The 12,183-nt window shown below is 40.6% G+C and overlaps 1 long non-coding RNA gene across 1 annotated transcript; it reads left to right on the forward strand.

The window, feature by feature from the left end:
• Positions 1-821: 821 nt before the first annotated feature.
• On the forward strand, positions 822-1,641 carry LOC136394860 (uncharacterized). Its single transcript, XR_010749245.1, has 3 exons — positions 822-957; positions 1,325-1,400; positions 1,539-1,641. It is a non-coding gene; the product is annotated as an uncharacterized lncRNA (long non-coding RNA).
• Positions 1,642-12,183: the final 10,542 nt, after the last annotated feature.

Consider the following 12,183-nt stretch of genomic DNA (forward strand, 5'->3'; position numbering starts at 1 on the left):
GGTTCTTTTGACTGATTATAACTTCTCTATTTCCAGTTTGTGTCGACTTTGAGCAGGGGTTTTTAATCTTTCAAGAATCTACTGGAAACTTTTTCCAGAAAAAATAAAGAAAGGAAGAGAGAGAGATAGAAAGAAAGCAAGAGAGAGAGAGAGAGAGAGAGAAAGGAAGAAAAGCAGCACATTATTTCCAGAAGTTCCCAGCCCTGGTTTCAAAGCCACGACCTGAGAAGGAGTCTGTGGGCTCTAGGTTATAGCCTCTGAGATAAAGCCAGAATGAAATAAGGCTGGAAGCACCCCAGTGTGGTTGACTTTTAGTTTTTGCAGAGCCACTCAAAGAGTGTGCATATTTTCTTGACAGTTGCAATTTTTTAGGTGAATAGTTCAGGTAACAAACAGCCAAACTGAGCAGCAGCTTGCCAGGGAAGCCGTCCTCGTGAAGTGGTAGGGCATTAGGAATGCAGAGTTGCACAAAAGCTTATCAGGCCTTCAAGCCCTTAGAGAAATTGTGCTAACAGCTCAAAACATCCATAACCTTTTGCAGATTTACTTTTGTACAAGCTTCTAGAAAAATGTGATCATGAAATACTTCTAGAAGATAGAACACGGACTGCACTACATTCAGAGCCTTCCCAGAACTGGGCATTGAATTTAACACCCGTGTCCCGCTCACTTGTTACATCCTGGGGTATGACCATATTCATTCATCTGCTCCCTCATATGGTCATTCGTCTACCAAATATTTAATTGATATCATCATAAATCTAATTAGGCCTATTAATGGTGAATTTTTATTTTCTTTTTTTTTTTTTTTTTTTTGCTAAAAAGCATACAATAAAAATTATCCTTTGGCGTTAAGAGAAGCAGAAGGGAAATGAATATTATATTCTCACTTAACTGCCACAGCATGTCTTCGTTCAGAGAAGTGGACCAACACTGCAGCAGAGAGCATCATGGGAGGTCTATAGTTCCCCTCTTATGTCTGATGCGATGTGGTGGAAAGAATAAGATAACAGTGATGTGGTGATTTTATAATTTATCCTCATCTTAGATTTTTAGATATTGACAGCTTGTATAAATTTTAAACAAAGCCAAAAAGTATACAAAGGGAGAAAGGCGCATTTTTATATGTTTAGAGAAACGATAGACGTGCCAGAACACATGCCCTCGATTAAATTTTAATAAATCAAATTGGACTTTAATCAAATCCATTTGTTGTTTCAAAGACCTGAAATAACTTAAACCATTGAATGGGAAATGCTATTATTTGTAACATGATGATATATACTTTTAATTAACTTCAGAGCATGTGGTTATTTTATTTCAGTGATTTCATCCTGGGACCTAGAAAGAAAGCACAATAGAGAACCACCCTTGATTACGTAACAGGAGATCTCAGCAAGGTACAAACCTGACCCTTACTTTGACCTAATCCTGTTTTGTTTGTTTTAAAATTAAAACTACATATAATTTTTGTATTAAGACTAACTTTTTTATTTTTTTCATTTTGGAAAGCTATCAGTAACAGCTTTTTTTTCTAGGCCAGAGTGTGAACAAATTTGGGAAAGGACAGACCTTTTTCTCGTGCTCTAGAATCTTCAAAAATGTAAAACTGAAATATTATTGCCCCAATCAAGATATTCAAGCCTGACCTGTGGTGGCGCAGTGGATAAAGCGTCGACCTGGAAATGCTGAGGTCACCAGTTCGAAACCCTGGGCTTGCCTGGTCAAGGCACATTTGGGAGTTGATGCTTCCAGCTCCTCCCCACCTTCTCTCTCTCTCTCTCTCTCTCTCTCTCTCTCTCCTCTCTCTCTCTCTCCCTCTCTGTCTCTCTCTCTCTCTCCTTTTCTCCTCTCTAAAAAAAAAAATGAATAAAATAAATAAATAAATAAATAAAAAGATATTCATGGCTACCAGTTACTAAAATGTAATACTATTTTGTTGAATTTATGCAACCATAAAAAGTACTGACAAAAATAGTTTATATATGTGTGTGTGTGGGGGGGTGAGTGTGTATTAGAAGTGCCATGTAGATTACAACTACACAATATAGTGTTTTCCAGAACCTGCTTTGTCCAATAGTGTAGCCAATACTGCATGTGGCTATTGAGTGCTTAAAATGTAGTGTTAAAAAGAAAATATTTTTCCTCTACCCTCTTAGGTCCTGGGATCCTGCAAAATAAACTAACAAAAAACCCAGATTATCAGGAGAAAAGGTACACAATTTTAGACGAGATCGGGCGCATTCAGGGTGGTATGGCCGTAGACGCAAAAGGTACACAATTTTAATTTCTATTTCTGTGCACAGGAGTTCACAAAAAGGAAGAGAATCTAAAAGAAGCAGGGGTCCCCAAACTTTTTACACAGGGGGCCAGTTCACTGTCCTTCAGACCGTTGGAGGGCTGCCACATACAGTGCTCCTCTCACTGACCACCAATGAAAGAGGTGCCCCTTCTGGAAGTGCGGTGGGGGCCAGATAAATGGCCTCAGGGGTCTGCATGCGGCCCGCGGCCCATAGTTTGGGGACGCCTGATAGAGTCAAGGGCTTATGTGCCATTTTTAACAAAGGAAAGGGGGTTTGGACTTCAAGGAATGATAAATTGTGGGCCATGACTAAGAAGTATTTAGAAGAACTAACGGAAGAAAATGGTATTTTAGTAAGGCCTGTTGATACAAATTCATGAGTCTCCATGGATAGTTGCCCTTTCCTTCCTGGTACAGGGAGAGAGGCACCTTCACAAAGGGAACTCTACTTTTAGGCAGATAAGGGAAGGGCAGAGAATTCCCGCATCGGCTGATTCTCAATTATCTTCATTTCAAAATAATCTGTATGCCAAAGTGGCACATTTGGGGGTGGCGTATACTGATCCCTTTCAGTAGCTAGCCTGAATGTGAGATGTGCCGTAAGTATAAAATACACACTAGATTTTGAAGACTTTGTATAAACAAAAGAGAATGTAAAATAGCTTTTTAATAAATTTTATGTTGATTACCTGCTGAAATTATAATATTTTTGACATATTGGACTCAATAAATGTATTGTTAGATTAATTTCATCTGTTTCTATCTACTTTTTTTTCAATGTGGCTACTACAGCATTTAAAATGGTGGCCCTGGCCAGTTGGCTCAGTGGATAGTGTATCAGCCTGGCATATGGCTGTCCTAGATTTGATTTCCGCTCAGGGAACACATGAGAAGCAACCATTTGTTTCTCTCCCCCACCCCTCCCTCTTCCTCTTCCTCTCCCACAGCCATTGGCTTGATTGGTTTGAGTGTCAGCCCCAGACACTGAGGATAAATTGGTTGATTCGAGTATGGGCCCCAGACGGAGGTTGCCGGGTGGATCCAGGTTGGGGCACATGCGGGATTCTGTCTATTTCCCCTCCTCTCACTTAAAAAAATAAAGTAAAGTAAAATAAAATAAATAAAATAAAAAAAAATAAAATGGCATGTGACTTTCATTATGTTACCATGAGACAGTTGCTGTCTGGGACTTTAAGTAAATGACTCAAGTTGAGCATGAATTCAGTTTTTAATAGAGTGGCCTGCATTGATTGCCAGGTGGATAGCAGATGTTAGCTAATTTACTAGAATGACAGCAGTTTAAATTCAGAAGTGATTTATACAATGAGAAAACCTCCTGGAGTGTTCAGAACAGTGGTAAGCATTTGTTGTTTGTTTGTTTGTTGTTTAAAACTTTTAACGATATATGGGTAATCTATTAAGGGTGATGCTGTTTGTGTCCACTTCAAGACAGCCCTCCATTCTTTAGAATGTAAAACAAGGACAACCAGTCCTGAGCTGAATGGTAGGGATGAGATCAAGTTAAACAGGAGGATCTGATGAAGTAAAAAGTTAATTTAAGAGCATTCCCTGGTGGCCAACATTCATAGAAAGCATGCAACCATTTATTCAGACAGAAGGTAGCAAATATTATCTCTCAGGTCATACCAACCTGCCACAGAGTGAGGGTGCTAGATAATGGTGATTAGAAGAAAAACTATCACTTATTGCTAGCACCCATCAGCTGATTTCTGGAACTTCTCTGAGTCTTTCTTGATGGCTCAAGACATCCATGAGGATGGCTGTGAGCGAGACCCCAGGGGTCTTTTTGTCCCCTCCTTTCTCTTGGATCCTCCATCCTGAAATAGCTTCCAGTTGTTCCCAGGACGGCAGGCTGCCACACCTCTGACCTGCCAGTTCTGCACCTGCTTCCTTAACATTCGTGGACCTGATGTCACTCCTCACAGTGCTGCCTTCAGAAAACCATGCCAGCCTCTGTGCCCAGGGTCAGCCGTCCTGAGTCTCTGCAGCTCATGTCCACAAGAAACCAAGCCCTGCTGAGCTTCTGTCCTTCCCTCTTTCCTGTGGGGAAGGTTGACCTTAAACTCAACTAGCTCAGGCCTGGGCAACAGGCCTGATCCTACTCTCAGCCTTTGTCCATCTTGTGCTTGTATCTGGACAATGTTGAATTTTACCTGCAGGTTAAGAAAGGCCCTCATATTTTTGTGTCCTGGAAAGTGGCTTACCATAAGAAATCACCCTCCCCATAACACTTACACAAGACTCACGAAACTTGCTTACCTATGAGAAAGCCAGACACGGACCCTTCAAATTCCCACTCCTTGCCTCATAAATGATTAATTGCACTCCTTGTCCTCCCTGATCAATCAGAACAAAAGTGTTTGTCAGCTGAACTTTGGTTAAGCTTCGCTCCTTACTCCAGGTTCATGCCCTTTGGCCCATTTGTAGCAGGAGCCAGCAGGCAGCCCCTCCTTGAAGGTCCCTCCTGAAAACAGGTGAGGCTCAGGGAGAAACGTTCTCTGGTCCGCTCTCCCATCATCCCACCCTTGTCTCCCACTTCCCCATCCAGTTCTTGTTTACTCCTCTCCCTGTGAAAGAAAACCCTTTTGACTGACTCTTGAGATACTTGCAGACCTTATAGTCAGAGCTTTCTCTCTATTGCGATAGCCCTTTCTTCCCCCTTGCAATAATCCTTGGGAATTGCCCCTTCCTTCCTAAGTCTGGACTTGTTTTTTATTTGACAGTTTTTACAGGCAGAGGAAGGGGACCTCAGAGGGTCCCAGCTCTGTTCTTCAGTCCCTTCAGAAATCCATGTTTACTTGACTTTGCTTACCTCATATTAACTTGAATCACTGCTATGTGGTCTTTTAAAGGACTCTACTATGTTGGCATACATTAAAAGGACTTCATAGATGTAACCCACCCGCAGCATGTGTCAGTTCTAAGAATGGTGTAGTCAGGAAAACTTGGACTCTGGACAGCACATGCCTGTCTGTCACCTGCTGCAGCTGTGCAGAATTGGTGACATCATCTTCCGACCCTTATTTTTACCCCTTGCCAAATGGCAGTTTGTGGGCTGGGCTCAGCCCCAGATTTCCTGTATTTGGTCCACACAATATTGAAAACAATTCTTTTCATCAGTTACCACTATATTTTTTAAAAATCAGGATACTTCATACAAATCTTCTTGAAAAACAAGACCTGGAAACATTGTTTGCATACCGCCATAGAGCAGCTGGTCCTCACAGCCCTTGCCTCCCCTCACATTACTTGCCTGACCAGTGGCCTTAAACTGTTAACCTTGATAATGGCATGGAGCCAAGACTTAGTTGTTTTGAGGTCAGATAAAATAAGGTGTAAAGTGGCTCCCAGTAAGACCTCAGCAATTGCTCTTCTCCCTCCTTACTTGCTGGCATTCCTGTTTGTGAATTTACATAGACTATTCATCATTTAAATAGACTTTGTACTTTGAATACATGGAGAATGGTTAAAAATAACAATGAAAGAAAGGTTAGAAGTGCATCTGAGATGAAGTTACTCCTTAAGGAAAAAGAAGCTGACTTCAGAATCTTGAAAATGTATTTGAAAGATAAACTTTTTAAGATTACAATCTTAGACTGTAGTTGTGTCTTCCAAATGAATCATTTAATCAGTGAGAGAGTTCATGGCAAGATAAATGTTTTTCCTACACTGTTCTAAAAAAAAATGGATGCGATTGATTTTACAATTAAATTGAGAGAGGTGGCTGATTGTTTTTGCAGACTCATTCCTTGCCCTTTATTAATTTGGTTTAAAGTTTAGCCATCGAACGTTAAAGTGACTAATCCACCTTGAACTTACAAAAGCAAGGACAGTCACCAATTGAAAGCACAATACAGGGTGGGCAAAAGTCGGTTTACAATTGTGAGCATGCAAAAACAGTTTCTTCTTTTATTATTATTTATGAATTATTATATTATTTGTATTACAACTGTAAGCCTACTTTTGCCCACCCCTATATAATAAGGCCAGTATACAAATAAGGTCACAGCTCTCACGGGTTTTTGAGTGTAACTTTTCCTTGGAAAGCATCTGATCACTGGAACATGTAGGATTATGAATCTCTGCCTTGGGGTTAGCTAGACCATTAAAGCTGCCTCTACTGCGGCTTATTCTCGTTCTCGCCGGCTCTTAAATTTTCACAAGAACTCTCTTGGAGGTTTCATTTACCCTCTGAAGAGGCTTCTCCTCCTCTCAAGCTCTTCTGCAGCTCCCACTAAGCCAACTGTGATGGATTACTGGTTTCATATCTCTGAAGTGGCTTTACCGCCCCCTCTCCCTACCCCAATCCTTGCTGAACACTGAAACCCAGTTTCCAGAATGATGTGCTCAGTTAGAGAGCTGTCAGAGGAGTCCTCCCTAATTCAGAGGCTACAGGCTTCTCACACCAGGCCTTAAAGTCCCATTTCCCAGCATGAAGTGCAGAGTGGTGTGGGTCAAATAAGTTTGCAAATATGTTTGCTCGCTTATAGTTTGCATTGGGTGTGGGGGACAGGCTGTAAGCAGGCAGGGTCCTTATAGCCTAAGGCTTAGTTTTAAGACTAAGCCTTTCCCACCCTTTTGATACTAAGATCTTCTCAACACTATGCTTTTCCCCACACCCTTGATTTTTGCATGATGTGGGGTGGTGCACTCTTATGAGAAACCCCATTTATAACTCAGATAAGTGACTTTGTATCAGAGACTGCCTTATTTGTATACTGGCTTAAAGGCTTTAATTTCTACACTATAAAATAAGGGAGACCAGGGGCTCTCTTGCTGGGTTCCTAGAATTAGCATTGCAGAGGAGAAGCAGCCACGATGGCGGAGTGCTGAAGAATAAGCCAGTTTGTGCAGAGTTTGTGCAGAGAGAAGGAGATGAGGAACAGAGATGAATAAGGCTGGTGAGGTAGAAACCTTTGATTCTAGGAAACTCGGATAAGTCAGTGGCTTTGGGGGCCCTGAATGGAAAGGGAAGTGTTTTCCCACTGTGTGTATTTTTTGCCTGCCGAGTGCAAGCTAGGATTAAAGGTAATGGCCCACCATTACCTTTGGAGTTCTTGGCTCCATTGTTTCATTACTGTCTGTCTGAATCTAATGCGAACCTGCATGGGCCAGGCGGCTGTGATGGTGGCTGTAGCTACTGGCTTTATAGGTGGAATGTGGCAGAGGCCTGCCAGCCTCTCCTCTAGGACTTGCAACTTACTCCCTGCCTCAGGTTTGTCTTTCTTAATACAATATTCTCTACTTCCAGAAGTCTCTTGTAGCCTTGCATTTGAAAATGGATGCCACTTCTTTCCCTTGGAGAGGTCACTGAATGCTTCTGGTATTTTCACAGGTTGCTTTTTTTTATTATCTTAAATTTTGGTGTGGAAATAAAATGTGGCCAGTTCAAATGTTTCATTAGCTGTTACTAAGCTGCTTTCCCTGCTTGCTTTGGAAAAGTAACTCTTTCCAGGACCCAAGGAGGGGCACTTGGTTTTTTTGAAGTGAACTAGTACCCTCTACAGGCCAACTTTGTTATGAGCCTGAGAAACCACATCTCACATGCATGTTAAATCTCTAATGCCAGCGCTGAGGGCAAAAACTGCGTTTGTCAAAATTATCCCTGAAAATCCCTGATTTTATCAAGCAGAATAAAGGCCAAGAATTAGCTCCTTTTGTTTCTCTTTTGACTTGATGGCTGCCTCTGTTTATCTGGTACAGTCGAATTTCAGTAAGAGAAGGAAGATGAGGTTAAAGAGTTCTTTCTCTACCACTTTTATGTTTATTTACCTGCCCGCTTACTTAGAGAAGCTCCTGTTCTTAATTCTTACACAGTATATTAATTCAGCAATATTTACTGACTGTCTACTAGGTTCCAACTAGCATTGTAGGTTCTAACACAGTTAGTTACCCCTGCTTTCGTGGAGCTTATATTCTAATGAGGAGATAAGAATATTAACATCTAGAGTTTGAAGAGATTCTTTTTCCGAGAGTGGCAAGCACTCTGAGAGTTATAAAACAAGAGAGTGGCCTAGAGAGCGATGGGGGTAGTGGGGCAACCTTTTTAAAATAGAGTAGTCATGGAGGGCTTCCTGCAGGAGGTGACCTTGATGAGGGATCTGGATGAGGAGACAGGTATATAAGCTTGTTACAAACTATGGAGAGAGGAATTAATAAGACTGCTCTTCAAACACATGGCTTATGTTTCTGAACTGAGAAGTCTGAGTTTGTTCATTGAATTTCTTCTTCTAGTTTATTGTATAGCCTTTCGTTTAGCTTAACACATTGTTAGTAACCTTAAACAAATTAGTCTTATTTATTTTAAATTATAGGATGAAATTAATAATTCTGAGCTGTTCTTAGCTGGAGGAGCTAAGGGGTAGGAGTTAATAAACAAGATGGGCATCCTATTTCGGGTCAAACTTCGGAGTGAAAGAGCAAGTCTTCCTTCTACAGTCACTTGACCTCCACCATGGGAGCACTTCCTCAAGGCAATGTCCTGCCTTCACCATATTCCCCGAGGAGGCTCTTCTGGGAAAGGTAACAATGCTATTCTGACCTTGAAGAACCCAGGAAATAAAGAGAAGTAGCAACCTACTGATGGTGATCATCTGCAGGTGCGTTCCAAAATGCATCTCTTCAACAGTGATGTATAGATCTCCCCAGCAGAGGGAGAATGAAGATCCAGTCTCGAGGAGAGAAGTGGTAAAAAGAAGAGAAAGTGTTTGTGAGGGGAAGTGGAAATGAAATCATCAGACCCAGCATCACGCCTAAAAGGAACTAGGATATTATTTCATCCATTCATCCAAATATCTACTGGAAACTTGCAACATGCCAAGCACTGTGATAGGCACTGTGGATATTACAGTGAATGAGACGAAGTCTTGAACTCAAGGTTCAGAGACAGTTCATGCAAAACATTGCCAAGCCCATCGGGAAGTCTTCTGTGATGCTATAGTCCTCAATCCACTATTCTCTGCTCCTAAATCTGCTCTCAGGTTGCTCAGGGCTCTCTTAGTTTGGGATGTACCCTAATTTAGACACTTCTTCATGTTACCCTCTTCCAGCAACCATTGGCAGACAAAGAGAGCAGTGTAATGTTTGACAGCTTTGGAATCCAAAGGTCTTTGTTTCAAGTTTGGACTGCCACTTCTTAAACACCTGACTTAAAACTATGTGTGCCTTAGTGTTCTCATTTTAACAGTGGTGATTAAAGACAACTTCTAAGAACTTCATGCAGACTAAATGAGAGCATTTTGCACAGTGCTGAGCCAACTACCTGGCACAGAGTGAGGGTGGGGGGCTGAAAAATGACCCCCAAAGTATCCAGGTCTGAATAATAATTTATAAGACCCTGGGTCTTATAAATGTTATATTATATGGCAAAAGCATTTTGCAGACATTATTAAATTAAGGACCTTGAGATGATAAGATTATCCTGGACTATCTAAGTGGGTCCCAAATGTAATCACAACTTCTGTATATGAGGTAGAGGGAGATTTGACTGCAGAAGAATCGGACAGAAGGCATTGTGATGATGGAAGCAGAGCAAGATTTAAAGGTAATGTGCTGATAACTTTGAAGGTGGAGGAAGGGGCCATGAGCCAGAGAATGCAAGGCATACAGATATTGAAACTGGAAAAGACATGAAAATAGATTTTTCCCTAGAGCCTCCAGAAGAAACCAGCTCTGCCAATACCTTGACTTTAGCACAACAAGACTGATTTCAGACTTCTGGCTTCCAAAATGAAACAAAATGAATGTCTGTTGACTTAAACCACTAAATGTATGGTAATTTGTTATAGTGGCAATAAAAAACTAATACAGTGAATAGTCAATAAATAGGTATTCAGTAAATGGCTGTAGAAGGCAAACATAGCACAGTGAACTTGTAGTAAGTACAATTTTTTGAGAACTTAGTATCATCTATGTTTTAAGTACTCTATTCTAAGTACTTTACCTAAATCAAGCCATTTAATTCTCAGAACAACCCTGAATTAGGTACTATTATTATCCCTACCCCCTTTTTAAGTCCAACGTATTAATATTATATTTTCCTCTCTGAAGCATGTTTTAGTGTCATATATAAAGACTCTTTACCTAAATTAAGGTAACAAATATTTTATACTATGTTTTCTTCTAGACATTTAACAGTTTTACATTAAAATTTATTCATTTTGAGTTAACTTTGGCATAAGATGTGAGATAAGAATCAGGGTTCATCTTTTTTTTTATATGGAAGTTGTTATATATACACTACTCACAAAAATTAGGGGATCAGGAACCTGCAGATACTCCATTACTTTCAGCCTATTGTATAGTGCATTTTCACCAATGAAATAAAAGTTGGTTTTGCATCTCATTTGCATAACCAAACAACTTTCTTTGACTTGTCATTTGCCTTTCTTATGTTCTTGTTTAATAAAAAAATCAAATGCTTCTTCTTTTTATTGTTTCATATTCATTTTGAAATATCCCCTAATTTTTGTGAGCAGTATATGTAAACACTGTTTGTTTGAATGACTATGCCTTTCCCACTGAATTGCCTTCACGGCTATAGGATTAATAACCAGTGGAATCTATTTGTGTGGGTCTGTTTTTGAACCCTGTGTTGTGTTGCATGCTCTGTATGTCTTAGCATTTTGTCATTACCACACTGTCTTCATTATTGTGGCTTTATAGTCAGATTTGAAATGAGATGGTACAAATCCTTCACTTTTTTTCCCCCAAAATTGTCTTGGCTATTCTAATTCCTTTGCCTTCCCTTATAAATACTAGAATCTGTTGATATCTACAGTTTTTTCTTTTCTGTTGATATTTTGATTGGGATTGTGTTGTATTTATAGATCATCCTTTTTAACATACAAAGAAATTGAGGCATGGAAAGTTAAGTAATCTGCCCAGGATTATACTGTTACAGCCTTGACTGAGCTGGGGTATGACTATAGGCAGCCTGGCCCCTTAACCTCTACTCCTAATCTCTCTGCTTACTGCCCCAACATGTAGTATGTTGAGCTACATCACACGGCTCCCATCAAAGAAGATTCAGATGTTGCCATTGCCCAGCTTTAACTCAATTGAAAGACGTTGGAAGTCACGTTCTCAGTCTTGTCAACTGGAGCCACAATGGTAGTGATGGGGTAAGGGAGTTGGTGGCCAGGGCAAGGACATTTGTAGTGTGAGTGGGTGGTCTTCTCAGGTCCTCCGAGCTTCCAAAGTGGGTCCTGTTGCTCACAGCAGCACATCTAAGCAAGGAAATGGGTTTCGTCTTATGAACATTAGAAGCTGTTTCTCTTTACCATTTAGCACTTTACAGTCAAGAAAATGAGTAGCTAGGGAGAAAATTCTGCTTAGATTTCTAATAAAAGGAGGTCTTGTGTTTAAGTAATTAGTCAGGAGACTGAAAACATCATTTCCTCCTGGCTGATTGCTACACAGAGTGGTCGGGCACACCTGGCCAAAACTGGGACTGCTCGTGGAGAGCGCTCTCTTCTCTGCCTCTCCCAACCCCTTTCCTTCTTGATCTGCTAATTCTGAGGCGGTGTTTCAGAAAGAAGCCAGAAAAACACAGGGCAGTCATGGGGCTCCTGGGGTATGTGGGAGGAATAAGAAATGAAACACTTGACAGATCAAATTGGTCTCTTCGAAGCCTTATTACCATGTTCAGGGTTGCACATGGAAATCATAAAACAAAATGATTGACTGAAGCCCAAAAGGAAATGGCTTCTGAAGAGATGTGATGACAGCACAATACAGGGCACATGGTGAGTGACAAGAAATAGTGAAGAAATATATAAAGTAAGTGGGGTCAGAAATAGTATCAGTATTATGCCATTTCATGGGTCTCAATTTCTTAATGGTACTTTGAAATTGCTTTC

Source organism: Saccopteryx leptura, chromosome 2, assembly GCF_036850995.1.
Source record: "Saccopteryx leptura isolate mSacLep1 chromosome 2, mSacLep1_pri_phased_curated, whole genome shotgun sequence".
In the NCBI taxonomy this organism is placed as follows: Eukaryota; Metazoa; Chordata; class Mammalia; order Chiroptera; family Emballonuridae; genus Saccopteryx; species Saccopteryx leptura.